At 35.0% G+C, this 19151-nt stretch overlaps 1 protein-coding gene across 1 annotated transcript in view; it reads left to right on the top strand.

Moving 5' to 3' along the window:
• The first annotated feature begins 11410 nt into the window (after nucleotides 1–11410).
• FAXDC2 (fatty acid hydroxylase domain containing 2) overlaps nucleotides 11411–19151 on the top strand; it is a 32799-nt gene continuing 25058 nt past the window's right edge. The window contains exon 1 of the mRNA XM_074291882.1: nucleotides 11411–11507. The gene's annotated coding sequence lies outside the window, so the exon portion shown is untranslated. The remainder of the gene's footprint in view (nucleotides 11508–19151) is intronic.

Genomic DNA, 19151 nt, shown 5'->3' with positions numbered 1-19151 from the left:
GATGAGCTTGACGTTCCTGCTTGTTCACCCAACTATCCTCCAAACACAATTAATTTCCCTTTCTACCAAAATATTCCTAATTGCCCCTGTGCAAAGTCAATTTTGGAGGTTATAAATTGTCCTTAATCCATTCTTGAGATTTCTTCACAAGTCCTTTAACCCTGGTGTCATGATCTGCCTCTTCTTAGCCTCTAGACCACAGCCTCAGTCATTAATAATATCTGATTAAGTCCATTCCATCCTGATCCTTCCAGGATTTAGAAGGTACCAAGTCTCCTGGAATTTCAAACTTCAAAAGTGGTTTTTTTGGGGAGGGCCAGCAGTTCTTGTTTCTCAGGGGCTGAAAAGGATAAGGACAATGCCAGTACATAATTCTTTTATTTTTTTTTATTTAGAATTTTTTCCCCACAGTATTATATGCATGAGTAATTTTTTTTATAATATTATCCCTTGTATTCATTTTTCCAAATTATCCCCCCCTCCCTCCACTGCCTCCCCCCAATGACAGGCAATCCCATACATTTCACATGTGTTACAATATAACCTAGATACAATATATGTGTGTAAATACCATTTTTTTTTGTTGTTGTTGCACATTAAGTATTAGATTCTGACGGTATAAGTAACCTGGGTAGATAGACAGTAGTGCTAACAATTTATATTCACTTCCCAGTGTTCCTTCTCTGGGTGTAGTTATTTCTGTCCATCATTGATCAACTGGAAGTGAGTTGGATCTTCTTTATGTTGAAGATATCCACTTCCATCAGAATACCTCTTCATACAGCATTGAAGTGTACAGCGATCTTCTGGTTCTATTCATTTCACTCAGCATCAATTGATGTAAGTCTCTCCAAGCCTCTCTGTATTCCTCTTGCTGGTCATTTCTTACAGAGCAATAATATTCCATAACCTCATATACCATAATTTACCCAATCATTCTCCAATTGATGGACATCCATTCATCTTCCATTTTCTAGCTACAACAAAAAGAGCTGACACAAACATTTTGGCACATACAGGTCTCTTTCCGCTCTTTAGTATTAGTACATAATTCTTTAAAAACTTATTTTTTGTTTCAAAAGAGGATTTTCCCCTTTTCCTTTTTCCCTTTCAAATAACCCAAGTAACATCTCATATGGGGAAAACCCCAGATCTCTTCTAGGGGCAGTTCTTTAACAAAGCAATAGGCAAGCATTTGATCCAAAACAATTTAGTATCTAACATAAATTTAGTAATCTGTTTCTTTAAAACTGATTCATTCAAAAAAAGATTTCAAGCAATGAAAATTGCATAGAGAATTGTTATTGTTATTATGCTGCAATTACAGTATAATAACAATAACAATAATAGCTACTATTTGTATGATACTTTATTTGAAAAGAGATTTGCATGTTACTTCATTTTATCTTCACCAAACCCCTCTGAAAGGAGCACTGGACCCACAGTTGGGAAAATGTGATTTGAATCTCACCTCAGGCATTTACTAGATATGTTGCCCTAATGTCCTCCTTTGTAAAATAGGAGTAATCATAGCACTTATTGGGGTTACTTCAAGGCTCAAACAAGATAATATTTGTAAAGCTCTTAACATAGTACCTGGAACATGATAGGTGTTATTATGAATGCTGAAGTAGGTGCTATTATTATCCTTATTTTGCAGATGAAAAAAACTGAATATGAGAGAAGGACTTTCCTAGGTAGTACAATTAATGTTAAAGGCAAGATTTGAATTCAGATCTTCTTAATTCAAAGTTTAGTGCTCAAGTCACTATGTCTCATAGGGGGAAAATAGTATTTTTAAAAATTATCAAGATAATATAAGATCCTAAAAATAAGTATATTGATAATGTTTAGAAAGTAAGGGATCATAGAAGTAGCAATCCACAATGTAAATGAAGATACAGTTTTCAAGAGTTACAAGTATCATCTTTCGGAGCAGCAACGTAAACAGTTTAACCTTGTTGTTTTTTTTCTTTCCTGTTAACCTTTGTATGCTTCTCTTTTATCTTGTATTTGAATATTGAAACATTAAAAAAAAAAACTTGATTCATTCTTTTCACTTTTTCTGAAGAGGACAGATACACTCAATTTGCAACTCCTTTCCCTTATTTATTAATAAAACCTTAGAAGTAAAAAAATATGTTCCATTATCAGAATTCAATAGCCTCTAACAATCCATACCTAGTTATGATTTATTCCAATATTATTCTACTAACACCTCTCAAAAGCAAAGCTCAAGGAAAAGCTTCTACTCATCCTATCAGATGACCCACTATAATAAATACCTCAATTTTCCTACTAGTGTCCTTTCAGTAATCTCTAACTTGAATATTCTGGAGCCAGACTCCCAGGCCCTGGAGGGACTCCTCCTCAATAACTTATTTGTCTTTAGATATTATTACATACTTTTCAGATTTTTTTTTGCAGTTTTCTTAAAGACATCACACATGGGGCAGCAAGGTGGCAGAGTAGATAGAGCACCAGCCCTGGAGTCAGGAGGATCTGAGTTCAAATCTGTTCTCAGATACTTAACACTTCTTAGCTGTGTGACCCTGGACAAGTCACTTAACCCCAATTGCCTCAACAACAACAACAAAAAAAAAAAAAAAAAAGAAAGAAAGAAAGAAAGAAAAAACATCACATATGAATAAAAGCATCTACACCCAGAGAGAGAGAGAGAACTGTGGGAACTGAGTGTGGATCACAACATATTATTTTCACTCTTTTTGTTGTTTGCTTGCATTTTTTCTTACTCATTTTTTTTCCTTTTTGAACTTAAAATTTTTAAACCTCTCCTAATTCTGCCATTAATATTCTAATAGACTTTCAAATACTATCTGATAGTTCAACACTTCTAAGTTCAATATTATTTGTATAATACAATCTCTGCCAAACAAATTATTCCACACCTTGGGATTTACATCCATCCTTTAATTTTGCCCATATACAGAAGTGACTTTTATAATAGGAACACAGAAATCTTTTCCTTTAATAATACCTAAGATTTTCCATTAATAATACCTAAAATTCATGACTAATTTACAGAGTGAGGATCTTTCCACTCTAATAACTACAAAATCTTTTCCTTTTTACTCTTGTTCTACACACACAGAGTAATTGTCAATTGTAAGCTTTAACATAACAATCTTACAATTTTCATAAGTAATAACTAAGTGGTGTTAGCTATAATTTCCTCTTAACTCAACAAGCAAAGGGGGAAATACCTAATCTTCTGATTTATGTTTACTATTAGCAAGGCTGATTTTTAAACACCTTCTTTAATTTTTCGGCTTATATTCTAATAACATTCAGGTACTAGATAACAAACCAAATCTGGGTTCTACAGTCTCAGAAAGAATCCACTGATTATCAATTCAGTGGAACAGAGTCTATCACAATTGCTTACAATTTTAACAGACATATCAATTTAAAATTATTTTTAAATTAACCAGTACTTTAGTTTGTTAAATTCCCTAAAATCTATCTAGATGTTCTATTCAAGCAAATTTATCTTTTAGTTGTTTTCCCAATTCACACAAACCACTTTTATAAGCCAGGAAAGAGGTAAGTGACAATTTTTGCTTCAGAATGGGTTTTTACCTTGAGATTCTTCCAGGCATGGTTCCCCAAGCTTGAGTTCTGATAATAAAGTTACACGTTTCTTGCTTTCAAGAGTTTTTAAGAATGATAGCACACTGCTTTTCTGTTTTCCCAAAAGTTCCCAAACTCTCTAATCCCTTTCAGTCTATGTTCTTCTCATTCCTACAGGCTTAAACTTTCTCACTTACCTGTTTAAAACTGTATATCTCATTTCTTTTTTATTCTGCCTACTGTCTTCCACTTGTACTTCCACTAATACATCTTCACTATATTAAATATATTTTCCTCTTCTGACTTTCAAAATTATCTGACATTCTAATCTATTCTCCTACATTCCCTTGTTTTCCTACATTTCCCAAAACTAGGAATGTCTCCAATTTCAAGGGAACTTAAGAAGACATTTCAATATGACAGGAGCAACAGGATAGTTTGAAATCTCTAAAGATCTTACCTTGAGTCACTGTGAAAGAATGACTACTATGAATGAAATCCAGCAATTTATCCCGATCTTTTTCCAAGCCAGCAATACAGAGACTAAATTCTTATCTCTTACAATCTTGCTAACTTTTAACACAGAACAAAAAGTGGAGATTCACACACAGACACCCACAGAAATTTCCTATATCCAGCTTTTACATAACAGTTTTAATCCTGACATGCCCAATTAGTTCTAGGTGTGTCCTCCCATTTTTTTCCTTTATATTTTGGTAATTCATTCCAATAACTAACTTTGGATTCTAAGGAGCTATCAGCTGGCACTTCCAGTAACAATTCCTTTCTGGCCAACTTCAAAATTTATCTTTCCCATCCTTAGGGACTCTTAAGAGCTTAGGCTCAGGGAGCTCAGGTCACACAGATCTCACTTACCTGGGTTTGTGTACACAAAAGTATGTGACCATTGTTGCAGCCAGGCAGCTTCATAGTTTTCTCCTTACCAATTGAGAGAGAGAGAGGGGGGGGGAGATGAGACATAGAGAAGAGAGAGACAGAGAGATGGGGGGGGGGAGAAATGAGAGAAAGGGGAGAGACAGAGAGACAGAGAACAGAGAAGTGGGGTGGGTGCTTCTGTTTTACTACCCTCAGGTCTCTTTGGATTTTTCTCTTTTCTAAGGGAGATCCCCAATCCAGAGTCAAACATGAAAGCCACCAGAAGTTCTGGTGTGACACCTGCTTTCACTTTTAGACCTGGGGACCCCCAAGAAATGAGTTCAAATCCTGGATGACCCTCAGTTGAGTGGGATGCAGAGACCCTTATCAATAAATCCAGAGCCTCAGGATAAGTGTAGTAAAAAGGGAAAAGTTTATTAGATTTCTTGAGAAAAGACATTCGTTGATCACCAAAGGTACTGTTAACAAAGAAGTGCATGTTTGTGTTCAGCAAAGCAGATTATATAGACCCTAACCACAAACTCCCCCCTCCCTTATTCCCTTTTCACCCATCTGTTGGGTCTCAGAAGGTACAATCTACTCACAGAAATCTACCCCAGCACAAAATCAAAGAAAGCAATGTTTTTCATAATATGTCTCACCAGATAGTGAGGCGACGAGCCCAGTCCTTTCTAGTTTGGAAGTTATGATAACGTTTTTAGTTTTGGTTAGAAGTATGGTTTCATGGTCAGGATGTACTTTAGCTGTCAAAAACAATTTGATTTACAAGGCAAGATACAAGATATTCTGAGCCCTTCAGAATGAGAGATACTTTCCTAGCATAAACATCTCTTAACCCTGAGAGGATTTCATCATCTCACTGATGGTATTTTAATTATTTTCAGTTGTGTCTGACTCTTTATGACCCCATTTGGGCTTTTTCTGGCAAATATACTTGTGTGATTTGCCATTTCCTTCTCTAGCTCATTTTACAGATGAGGAAACTGAGGAAAATGGTGTTAAGTGACTTGCTCAGGGTCATATAGCTAATAAATATCTGAAGCCAGATTTGAACTCAAGAATATGAATCTTCTTAACCCCAGGTTAAAAACTTTATTCACTTTGCCAACTATCTATCCCAGGTGATAAGTACTTAAACTCCATGTGAAAAAGAGAAAGGGATAGATAGATGACATGTTATGAAATAGTCAAGGGTTACAAAGTATAATCAATCATATTTATATCTTCCAGAGTGTCTCTGAGGAAAATATTTTCTATAATGAAAAACCTTATAGGAATATGAGAAGTCACATGACATACTGAGTATCAGTAATTGGGAGTCAGGAGCCCTGGGTTTGAATCCTTCCGTAAGCACATTCTAAACTGTATGACCCCATGGAAAATTTACTTAAGACATCAGCCCTTAGTGTAGACTAAGAAAGGAATCAATTTTCTCATCCATAAAGTGGGGATAAATAATGCTTGCATTCCTTCACTCATACATAGAGTTATTTTAAGGAAAATGCTCTGTAAATCTTGTAAGTGCTATGTAAATGTCAGCTATTAAAAGTGATGAATATTATGAATGCTTTGGTGAATTATAAATAATATTTAAAAATTGATTTTGTGCTGTGTGCTGGCAACACCGTGCTTTTAAGGAATGGGGGAGGATAGATAGAAGTTTATATATGATGCCCTGCCCTCAGACAGCTTCCCAGTTAGTTGGAGTAATATGACAAATTACACAATCATTTCAAAAAACATTTATTAAGCACTTTGTACCGAGTACTGTTCTAGTCATTGAAGATAAAAGCGAAAAATAATTTCCTTGTCCTCAAGGAAATTATATACTATCAAAGAGATAGGACAAGTGCATACAAGGAAGTAGATCAAAGACTCCTTCAGAGGAGGCAAAACTTGAGCTGAGCCATAAATTAAGATAAAAATTGTGAGAGATAGGGATGATGGAGAATATTTCAACATTGGCAAATACCTATGTAAAGGCGTGGAGATGAGACATGAAATGGTGGGTTCAGGGAACAATTTGATTGGGATACAATAGAAAGTTATTTAAAATAAATCTGGAAGTTGTGAGAGTTAGATTTTGGAGGATTTTAAGTAACAAATTGAGAAATTTGTATTTTATATTTGAGGCAATAAAGAAGACTTGAATAAGGTACTGACAGGTAATTACAGAGATGTCGAAGGAGGAAAAAGTTCAATACCAATTAAGGGATATTATGGTAGTCCAAAAAGCTTCTGTTTTGTGGGGCCTCCTTAAGATCCATAAGTGTTTTGTGCAACAGATTGTCTCTGCTCTAGACATACCACCTCCTCTTGCCTGGTACCTCAGTCATCTTTTCCTCTTGCCTCATACCTCAGACCCAACCTTATCTCTTTCTGGAGTCCTCCATAGTTGGAATCTTCAGTCCTGGAAATTTCCATGCCCCATATGTTGGCCAGCCTATCCCTGGCATTTTCCTGCCTATGACATCAGAGGTCCAAACCAACCAAAAGAACTTGAGCTGGACACTATTCCTTTCTGTATGGTTTTGGCTTCTTTGTTTTTTGATCTGAGGATTCCAGATTTTGGTTAGGATATAGAATATATAAAAGATTTCCTAAAAAGGCTAGAATTTTAGTGTAGCATCAATTAATATAGCATCTCCAATGCCAAAGCAAAGAAGTTTAACTTTACTCATGAAAAATAGGGGATTATTTGTAAATTTTTTTAGCAAGGGGATCATGACCAAATCTATGCAATAATAATATTAATCTGGCAAAAGAAGGATGAATCATAAAGTAGGGAAAACATGGAAGGCCTGTTAGGTGGTTAGGTTCTTTGTCTTGAAGACTATACTATAGTGATTCTGGAAATGGGTGGGGGAGGGGAGCACAGGACAAGGGATTTTGCAAAGATAGAATTTACAGGATTCAGTAACTAAAAATGAGTGAGAAGGATTTGGATTATCCCAAGGTTTCAAACTTGGTCTATTAATGTAATAGCACTGAAAAAACTAGTCAGGAGAAAGAAGAAATTTTAGGGAGGAAGTAATAAGCTTAATTTTTGATATAATGAGTTTGAGTTGTTATGGGACAGAGATATATTGTTAATAGCTTGATATGTGAAGTTTGGAGGTCATGAGAAAAGTTCCTGTATATTGGAAATAAGATTTCGATAATTAATTCCTGATTAGAAATGATAGATGAAACTACAGAGGTTATTGAAGTGATGATGATACAGGAGAAAGTATTATAAGGAAAGAGAGCTAAGGATAGAACTGTAGGGAACACATTCCCTACATGGTCAGGAAAATAACAAAGGGTCAGTGAAACAGGTCATGGAAAAAGTAAAGGAAAATCAAGAAAGTAAGACAAAGGACCTTATCTTTAGAAAAGGAAGGAAAAGGGGGTGTGTTGAAAATACCAAGGGCCTAAAGATGAAGAAAAATATGGACTATAAAGCTATAAAGCTCATTAGGTGTGGTAAATAAAAGAGTTAATTTTTGAAAGAGAAGTGTTATTTGAATGGCAGAAACAAATCAAATCAACAAGCATTTATTAAACACTTACAAGCATGTATTAAGTACTTATTATATATTATGAGGGGCATTTAAGTGGCTCAGTGGATAGAACATTGGATTTGTAATTAAGAGGACTTAAGTTCAATGACCTCAGACACTTCCTAGCTGTGTGATAAGTGATTTAACCCCTTGACTGCATAAAACTGGAGAAGGAAATGGTAAGTCATTTTAGTATCTTTGCCAAGTTGGTCCTTGAATTTGCAAAGATTCTGACACAAATGAACAACAACAAGCATATTGGACACTACTCTAAACTTTGTTGTTGTTTTATCAATTAGTGGTATCTGACTTCTTAGTAAAGGACCTCATCTCTAGAAAGGAAAGGAAAAAAGGTTGTCCTGAAAGTACCCAATGCCTAAAGAAAGATTAGGTGGCTAGAGTACTGAGCTTCCTCACTCCCCTAATGTGCTAAATTCTGGTCATATAAATCACAAACAGAAAGAATATAAGGATTTATTCTGCAAGGTTGAGAAAGTGGAAACAACTGACATAGAAAACTCTGTTAAGAAGATAATACTAATTATATATTGTGTTATATTTAAGGTACTTAGAAATGCATTGTTTTAAATAGAAATTGAAATTCTCATAATGATAATGCAGTCTTTTCAGCTAGGCTTGCAATTAGGTCAGGGACCAGCCTTAATTGGTGGATAAAGAGAACAAAGATATTCTATGGCAAGGTAAAGCAAATTCAAAGTGTAGTCTGCAAAAGAATGGTCTGTGACCAGCTTGTACCCACTTCAAATGAAGGTTCTAGAAGGAGCCATCCCATTCCAATCTGAGAGAGGAATTGAAGGACATTTTCTTTTTGAGAATTCTAGGGCTAGAATAAGGTTACAGGATAAAGAGCTGGGACAGGGTAGAGCAGAGTCCCTACTATAGTTTAGAGAGGGATATTTGTTGAAGAGAGGATGCCGGTGGGAAAAATAGTGGGGAAAAGGAGCCAGAATTTAGATAATCTTGAAAATCAGGCAGAGGATCTGTTGTTAAATATTTTGAATCCCCCCTGATGTTATGCTGGGCACATTATAATGTTGTATTTCGTTTTGTATTGTTTTTTCTGTTTTTCTTTTTGTTTATTCTGTTTCTTCAAATAAAATAAATTTGAGCGAAAGAAAAAAGAAAATCAGGCAGATGAGTGTGGATTCAATGTATTAGATAATGCTAAGAATCTTCCATTTTGGGGGTAAATTGATACAGATCAAAATCCTTCATAATTTAGTAGATAGTCTTTTAGAATTTCTATGACTAAAAAATTCATCTTTCAGCCAACCAGGTGATAAGCCTGATTATCTAGATCAGTTTAAGTTCAAACTTAGACTGGTTTTAGAATCACAGATATACAGCCAGCCATGCAATCCAGCATCAGGCCCCTTTTCTCACCTTTTCTTTTGGTGAGAACTGATTGATGGAGTTTTCATTATGCCAGATTAGCCTTGAGACACAGTTTCACCTCTACACCATGAATTTATTTTCCAAAAAATTAAGATTGAAACCAATTAAAGGGCAATGGGGAAAATATATGGTGAATGTGAATAGATTACAACAAAAAATATGATAAGAATTACCAAAAATATGTAAAAGTATGACATATGATCTGAAAAAAGAATGGCCAGCAATAAACCAAGAGTGAGGAATGTCACTGGCACATGCAATGGTCTTCTCATGGATAATTTATGCAATTTAGGGACAAAAGTCTGACATATAAGATGTAGTTGGGTCATAATCAACATGAATGGAGAGAATATCCATATTGATAAAATCACAGATCTATTTTAGTATTAAATTTATTTTAATAAGGTGGCTGTTGGAATGAAGAAGAGATAAATCTTTTTTTTTTTTTTTTTTAGAAGAGATAAATCTGACACATTTCAAAGGACATTTCCAGTGCACAGAGGGAAATGGAGAGGGAATAATCAAAAATAATTTCACATTTTCCAGACTTTGAAACTAGCACCATTGAGGAAAGGAGGGCAGGAATAATTTGGAAGGAGAGCCAGCTTGGGTGGTGAGGGGAAGGTCAGTTTTTAGCTGAACAGAAACTTATAGGATAATATAAGATATAGAATAGATAACTTATGGGAAATAATTATAAACACTACATGTGAACATATATCATTAATTTTGGGGAGAGTAGAATAAAGACTTCTATTTCCCAAACACCCAGCTTCGAAACATACCTCCTATTTCTACGGCCTTTAGCAGTTTTCAAAGTTATTTCCATGTAAGGAAAAAGCCCTAAGATCCCTGAGGCCTAGCCACTTACTCTGAGTTGAACTTTCTTTTATGTATTTCTTCACCCACCCACCTACCTCCATTAGATTGTGCACTAGCACAGTGCTGGGCATTTTGTGTACCATAGTTCTTAGCTCCATAAACACATAGTAAGTTCTTTGCCATTCCGTGTCATAACAATCTTAAAAGGAAGTAAATGCAAACTGTACATGTGCCCATTTTACCTATGAGGAAATTGGAGACCCACAAAAGTTAGAGGTCTCATTTTGAGTTTCAAATCTACATGTTCTGATTACAAGGTCAATGTTCTTTTTACCGTGCTCCATTTAATCTCCAAAAAGTGCATAAAGCATCAAATTTATAACTAGTGTTGAAAGCTAAGAAAACAGAGAAAGCCACCTTGGGTAGGAAAAAAAAAAAAAAGCCAATATTTAGAAGGCACCCAATTGTTAATTTGATTATCCTATGAACTTCCTATATTAGTTTATTGACTGGTGGTTATCCTGCCTCTCTTCACTTTTGCCTGAAAAACCCTAAATTTAGTGCTTTTCAAATAGCAACAGGTGGTTTAAATAAATTCATTTAAAATGGACTGCCTGTCACTCTCTAACATAGTTGAGGACAGTCTAGTGTAGCAGAAAGAACATTGGACTTCAGAAGTGAGAAGTCCTGACTTAGGAGAACCAAGTTCTGGTTTTACTACTTCTTAGATGTGTGTCATTCGGCAAGCCAGACACTACCTCTTTTTGAGATCAGTTATCTTATATGTAAAATGAGGATGATAATCCTTGGACTACCTTCTTCTCCCAGGGTTGTTTTAGAGAAAATACTTTAAAAACTTGTCTGTGACCTAACTAGAATGACTGTAGTTGCTATCTTAAGTGCCCTTTCAAGGAGGGAAACAAAACTCCACAACTGACTCTAAAGGTTTCTAAGCTCCCACCAGAATGACCCATTTTCTCCTGGATTCTGAGAAAATCAAGCACAGTCCCTTTGCCCCACTAGAAGAAGGACATTTTTGTCTGTAGTCATGAGTGAGTGACCCAGCTCATTCTGTGTCACGTGCTTGCTAAGAGCCAGTTGATTGCTCAGTAATATGACTAACACACCCGACTGGCCTCCAGCCAGACTTGAACTTATCGTTGGCAATAGTAGCAGTAGCCTCAGCAGCAGCAGCAGCAGCAGCAGATCAAGCTAGGAAAGGAAGATCAAACTGTGGCCGTGAGTAGCTCAGGGGACTTTTTTGGAAGCCTGAGATTGTAGCAGCAAGCTGTGATAAGCAGATGAGAGACGGGGCAAAAAGAAGGGATGAGGGAGGGAATTTAGTTAGGAATCCTGACCAGAAAGTTTCAACTCAGGTCCTCCATCAAGACTTTGTATAATTGTATAAGTGCACCCTCCCTCCCTCCCCAACAGCAAAAAAATATATTACTATATTCTATTGTATTAAAAGATATAGCTATAAAAGGAAATACATATTCATAACAGCAGTCCTCTTCTGAGATACCCCATAGGGGCACAATCTTTCGGTGCATCCCTAGCTACTTTCATTATTGTCTGTAACCTGTGTCTATTAGTAACTTAAGTCTCCTCCTTCATTTTGTTGTTGTAATTGACTGGTTGTTCTGAATTATTGCTTCTAAAGTTAGGACAATGTTAGCCAGAAATATTGGGACAGGAATCAGACAAAATCAGGAAGAGGAAACCCAAACTCTTAGGGATTCTGTGTTGGGGAGAAACTTCTGCTTAGGCTGACCAGAAGAGAATAATAGCAGCTCCCCTTTCTATTGTGCCTAATAATTCACTAAGTACCTTCCTCCTAACAATCCTGTATGATCTGGCCCACTTTGTGGATAAGAAAATAATCTCAGAGAAGTAATCCACCTAAGGCCACAAGTCCAAGGTTCTTTCCACTGATTAAAATTACAATAACAATGGCTTTCACCTTAGGATTTAAGATCAGTTATAAGTTTGATAACAGACTGTTTAGAAGTAGCACATCAGAATCTTTGATTGTTTCTGGAAACTGTTAGTCTATCAGATGTTATTGAGAGTAGGGGTGGAAGTGCTGTTGAGACAGAGATGGTGGTATCAGTTTTTCAGAGAGGAATGGGTAAAGGGAGACTACCAAGGGGTTTAAAGAAAGATGGACACACACACACACATACACACACACACACACACACACAATTTAACCCTACCTTGTAATAAAATAATAATTAAAATCAAATGACCCAATCACTATGACAGGATATGCAATTCTCCACTGGTGATCCCTACATCTCTGCCTAGATAAGAAATGTATGTATACCCATGATCATTAAAATCAATTAAGGTGGGTTGTGCAAAAAATTTGGGTTTAGTGCAAACTTTATTAATTACTGTTTTCCTAGTTCTGCACATCCCATGTTTCTCTAAAAACCTCACATTTGTCATTTCTTATGATGAAGAACAATTCAATTAACATTATATACCACAGGACCAGTTAAGAGGCACAGTGGATAGAGAGCACCAGCCCTGAAGTCAGGAAGATCTGAGTTCAAATTCAGACATTTAATACTTCTTAGCTGTATGATTCTGGGCAAGTCACTTAACCCCAATTGCCTTAGCCAAAAAAAAAAAAAAAAAAAAAAAAAAAAAAAAAAAAAAAGATTACATACCACAGCCATTGTTCTAATCAATTGGTACCTACTTTGTTTCTAATTTTTTTTCTTTGTTATCATAAGCAGGCTTCTACAAATGTTTAAGTATATATGAGTTGTTTCCCTCTGTTGTTGGCTTTCTTTCAGCTTACAAATCCCCTATGGTGTGTTCTCTGAATAAAAGGGTATATAAGCAATTAAGTGATTTTTCTCATCATTCCATCTTGTTTCCAAGTACCTGGTATTCCATTATACTCTAAGAGAAGGGGGCTGAAGATTTCCTCTCCAGTAATGGAATGCCCTATAAGGGAAGCAGAGAGAACTGAATCAAAAGCTCAGAGGCCAGGGTTTTGTCCGCTGGCTAGCCATATCAGCTCAAGCAAATTACTTCTCATTTTCTGAGTTATTTCTAAATGTGGAAAATCAAATGACTTTCTAGGGTTGTAAATGAGAAAAGTACTTTATAACTTTTAAGAGTATTGTATCAGTATAAATTGCTACTATCTGAAAAACAGGAATTACAGCAAAAAATATTTAATAATTCAATTCAAAAAGCATTTATTGTGCTACTCCAAGGAAAACACTGATACGAGAAATAGTTCCTACTATGAAGGATATCATACATTTACTGTACACTGTGGTAATTGAAGACTTTGTGGAAATAATTGATTTTTAGGGAATTTATTGATATGAGATTTTAAGAGGGAAATTACCAGTTAAAGAAGAGAGAAAGAAGGCACTCCAAAACCCAGTCTCATTTCTTTCATAAGACAACATGCCACAGTAGAAAAAACCCTGGACTCAGAATCTGAACATTTTATTTCTCCATGTGACCTTGAGCAAGTCACTGCCTCTTAGCTTTCAATGACTCCATTATAAACTAAGAGTGTTGAACTAGAGAACTGAAGATTATTTTCATTTCTGATTTTAATGTGCTTTTAAATCCTTCCATTCAAAACATTCTGTATTGTGTAATGCAGTGATCTTTCTAACTTTTCTTACAGGAATAGTATTGCATGACTTCTTTGGCTTTTTCCTTTTTTGGACCTCAGTTACCTCATATATAAAATAAGAATCATACTTGCATAGTTATGTCATAGGAGGTTTTTAATATGGCCAATTATACTGATAGTTTTCCTAATATTGAACCAGCCCTGCATTCCTGGTATAAATCCTACTTGATCATGATATATTATCCTGGGGGATGATTTTTTGGAGTCTTTTTGCTAATATCTTATTTAAGATTTTAGCATCAATATTCATTAGGGAGATTGGTATAAAGTTTTCTTTCTTTGTTTTCAACCTACCTGGTTTGGGTATCAGTACCATGTCTGTGTCATAAAAGGAATTTGGTAGGACTCCTTCAATCCCTATTTTTTCAAATAGTTTATATAACATTGGAGCTAATTGTTCTTTGAATGTTTGGTAGAATTCACCTGTGAATCCATCTGGTCCTGGAGATTTTTTCTTAGGGAGTTGATTAATAGCTTGTTCTTTTTCTTTTTCTGAAATGGGACTATTTAAGCAATTTACTTCCTCCTCTGTTAATCTGGAAAGCCTATATAATTTGGAGGTAATCCTCCATTTCACTTAGGTTATCAAATTTATTGGCATAAAGATGGGCAAAGCAACTCCTTTTTATTTCTCTAATATTTCATCCTCATTGGTGGACAGTTCCCCATTTTCATTTTTAAGACTAACAATTTGATTTTCCTCTCTCCTTTTTCTAATCAAATTTGCCAAAGGTTTATCTATTTTATTGGTTTTTTCATAAAACCAACTCTTAGTTTTATTTATTAGTTCAATAGTATTTTTACTTTCAATATTATTAATTTCTCCTTTTAATTTTAGAATTTCAAGTTTAGTATTTGATTGGGATTTTTTAATTTGGTCTCATAGGAGGTTTTTGAAATATAAATAAGGCAAAGTACAAGAAAGTGCTACATTATTCTATCTTTAGGGGTAAGATCACAGAAACATTTCAGGCCAATGAAAGTGTGCTAGGTTTTCAGTCACTTTTTGTAATGTAACCTACTTGGGAAAGGATTAATAACTTTTATATATTTCATGTTTTCATGCTTCAAAATTTTGCAAGTTTTTATTATTTTACCATCTCTGATTCCTGTTTGCTCCAAATCAAGAACTCAGTCATCCCAAGTAAGACAATGCATTCTTTGACTTGTCTATTGGGTTTTATTGGTCTTTCTGTCAATGTCCCAATTAAATGGATCAATTTCAAGATTAATGTGTTAAAGTAAAAGATATATAAAATTCAAATAGCATGAGTCAGGGGGCAAATCTCAAGGAACAAGAAGCTGAAGAATTAAAATTCTATTGTTAATGTTAATTACTAGCTAGGGATTCAGGCCAAAGACTTCCTCTTCTTGTATCCTGTTTCCCATTTATGACAATGAAACTCACGAAACACATCCTGATGGTAAAGTGAAATAATGAAAACAGCAGTGGACCAAGAACCAGGAGACCTATGTTCTAGATTTGACTTCCATTAACTTTTTGTTTGGATTTTGTCAAGAAACTACTCTTCTTTGGATCTCACTTTCTTTCAATATTAAATGAGGAGGTTAGACATAATGGTCTGTCCCCTAAATACTCTTTTAAGGTAGATACCCCAAATATAACATTCTTAACTAAAAATCACTTAATATAGCCTCCTCCTTCTCAGAGAAGGAAACTCAGGCATATAAAAAGGTATGATTTGCCCATGAAAACACAGCAAGTTAGTTGTAAAGATTTAAATGGAACCTGGACCTAGTTCAATGTTCTTGCTATTATTTTATTTTGCTGTTCTTGAAACAACATATGCAATGTCATGGACTTTGGTACCGTTTGTTTTTCCCTTTTAGTCCCAGTGTCCAGAGCACAGTGGGCTCTTAATAAACATCTATTGTTGTTGGTATGAAGCTTGGAGAAGTGGAAGATTGGTAGTGAGCTTAATGTGTTGACACATTTATTTTTTTTAACCTTTACTAGACAATAGTGAAATATTTCTTACCTACTTCGGTCTTCCTCATTCCTAGAATCAATTGACATCTGAAATATTTATTGAGCATATGGCATTGCTCCAGGCACTACTGTAACATAGAAACTCTGTTACTTACCATCTTTATGGCCCTCAGCAAGCCATTTAGTGTGAGCCTCAATTCTTCCTTATATAAAATGAGTATGCTAATACTGAAAAGCACTATAAAAACATAAGCTTCTAATAATTAAAGTGGCTATCCTGAAACTGCTTATGATTTTCACTGTTCTCTTACAGCTACATGAAGCTTACAACACAGACTAAAATTAAATCAGTATTTTACTATGGTCAAAGTACAGTAAACTCATATCTAATCTTTCTTCTAGAATTTTCCCCAAATTATCTATACTGTTATTTCATCAACAATTTTCTGTTTTTTCTTAGAGTGGAAATTTTTTCTTCAAAAAGGTCAGGCTTGACAGACCTCATTTATCTCCACCACGTCCCTAAGAGATAGAAAGGGGTTATTTACAGAGAAGAAATCTGGGATCAAAAGAAATTGTGTTCATTTTCTTTGGGTCACAGAGAAATTCTGTGTAATATCAAAGAATAGACTTCAAGGCTTTATCTGAGTAGGAAGAGATTAATAATGCTTGAGGAGTGGAGATGGCTAGAGTGGACAGAGGTTAGCTCCAGGGAACTAGATAATGTAGCACTTGTGGATTTAATAGAAAGACAACATGGTGCAGTAACAGTGGACCTAGAATCTTGGTTGTAATCTTTGGTTTGCTAACATGATGTCCTTAATCACATTCTTAACTTAGGTCTGAGTTTCCTTCTTTGTAAAATGAGACTCTTCCCACTAGGAAAGAGTCCTTTCTAGGCATTAACATTTTTTCTTTTAAGTTTCTTTACAACTCAAATATTCTACTTAAAAGTCAAAATTCAACTTACATTAGACACATAGATTTGAGGTACTACATTTATAAAGGCAAAGGCAAGATAGTTCCTGCCCTCAAAGAACTTAGGTCTACCAGAAGTAAAATATTTGATGTTCTCAGATCCCTCCATTCTGCAATATTTTACAATTCTGTGACAAGGGAAAGGTTCAAAAGATATGGAAGACATTTCCTTTCTTTAATGTGTTGTTACCTAGTGGGAAAGAAAAAAAAACATAAGATACTTTTATAATATTATGATTCATATTGTGTGCATAAAATAGGTTAATGTCTTGTACATAGTACTGGGCTCAATAAATGTTTGCTAATTTGATTTGTCAGGATCCTTATCCTGAACTGTGGTGTAGACTGGTCTTTAAGAATCCTCTTTGGGAGAAGATATATCTGGTTCCTCTCTAATTTTGGGTCATAGAATTACAAATGATACAGCTAGAAAGTTCTTGAACATTGTTTAGTTCGAATATCTCATCTTTCAAATAAGGGAACTGAGTCTCAAAGAGAAGAACTAGTAGTCTGACCCATAACACCAGCTAGTTAGGGACAGAGGCAGGACTCAAGGCCCAAATTTTCTCTGATCTCAGCTGCCACCAGAGCTTTTGTTCAGCAACAACTATATTCAGGGAGGGAAAGTGCCACAAAAAAAAAAATTGAGGGGCATAGCATATTCAGCAGACAATTTCATAGTTTATAGAAGGTGGTTAACAGCTATCTCAGTAGTTAGTATACAGAAGTATTTCATTGCGGGATCATAAAAGAACCTTATGAAAGCTGGTGTTTCTTGCTGGCACAGCAAGTCAAATGGCCAATTTCCAAAGATAAACATTTTCCCTTTGATCAGAGAGATTAAGTGGAACAGAACTGGTCCTGTCTATCCAAAGTCGACTGGATTGTGAATTCAATATCTAATTTCCTATCCTGCCCCTTAGCTTCATGAAAACAATTGTAGTGGACTTCAGACTTACTTCACAGCTTAAGAGGCTGGTTTTGTCCCTCAGAAGCACAAAGGAAGAAGCTTTATCACTGTATATGGAAACATATCTTAAATATATGGATAGAAAGATTTTGTGTATGTATAATGACAGATATGGAAGGAGTATGCACTTTGTAATCTATAAATCTAAATTTTCCTTATAACATTTCTGGCAGACCAGGTAGGGAAAGTAATACTTTAATTCCCATTTTATAAATAAGGAAGCTGTGTTAGGGAAATTAATAATAATAACTAGAGATTAATTATAATAACCAATAGCAATATGTGCTTTACAATTTACAGAGCAATTTTTTCACAACTTTCTGAGATGAATAGTATTAATATTATTAACCTCCACAAAAAAAGGCTCAGAGATGTAAAATGACTTGTCCACATCACTGGGACATAATGGAGCCAGTACTAAAAACCATGTCTTTTGATTCCAAGTCCAGGGATTTTCCCTAACATTACCAATCATGGACAAAAAGCTATTAAGATCATCCTAGCCTGTCTTATTTTTTTTTAATTCTAAGGAAAAGCCTTAGGCTTTAGTGTTCCAAGATAATTCAGAAGAAAAAATTCAATTCTAGGCCTAAAGTGATTATTCAACTCTCTCTCTTTAAATAAATCTTGACATTCATCTTGCCTGTGAAGAGAAATCTGTTTTCTAAATCTTCCTTCATAGATTGGATATATGTATTTAGAAATTAATTTTGGCAGTCAATACTGCATAATCCAAAATAGTTTGAACATAGATGAGTGCTTAATAAGTTAGGATAGGATAGGAATAGGAATGAACCTGTGATGGCAAAGAAATTCTAACTGCCAATTCAAGTCAGCACCTGCAATTTATATGCATGTTAAAGCATGTTACAGATTAAGTGACTTGACTTACTTATATCGTTGGACATATATATTTGGACAAATATGTAATTATTTAATTATTTAATGAGAATAGTAGTGGGAGAAATGGATAAGACTGAATTCTCAGCCCCTTTGGCCTGATAAAACAGAAGAGTTACAGAAGATTTAACAAATAAAGCAAATTAAAGAAATTAAAAAGTTATCACTCATATAGTGTAATGAGCTCTTGGACCACCAGCAGGTATAGGTTCTAATTACAACTTTGTCAATATCTATGTATCAGCCCTAAATAATCATATTCTTTCTCTGGACTTTACTTTTCTTAATGAGAAGTTAAACTAAAATTATAAAATTTTTAGGGTCCAGCTCTATCATCCCTAAACAATTAATACTGGTTCTCCATTAAACGTTGATGTGGAGGCTATGTTTATTTGCTAAAATCTTGGTGCT

This window comes from Sminthopsis crassicaudata, chromosome 2 (genome assembly GCF_048593235.1).
Source record: "Sminthopsis crassicaudata isolate SCR6 chromosome 2, ASM4859323v1, whole genome shotgun sequence".
NCBI classification, from domain to species: Eukaryota; Metazoa; Chordata; class Mammalia; order Dasyuromorphia; family Dasyuridae; genus Sminthopsis; species Sminthopsis crassicaudata.
Note: the sequence above shows the minus strand (reverse complement) of the source record. Positions and strands in the feature narration are given on the sequence as shown.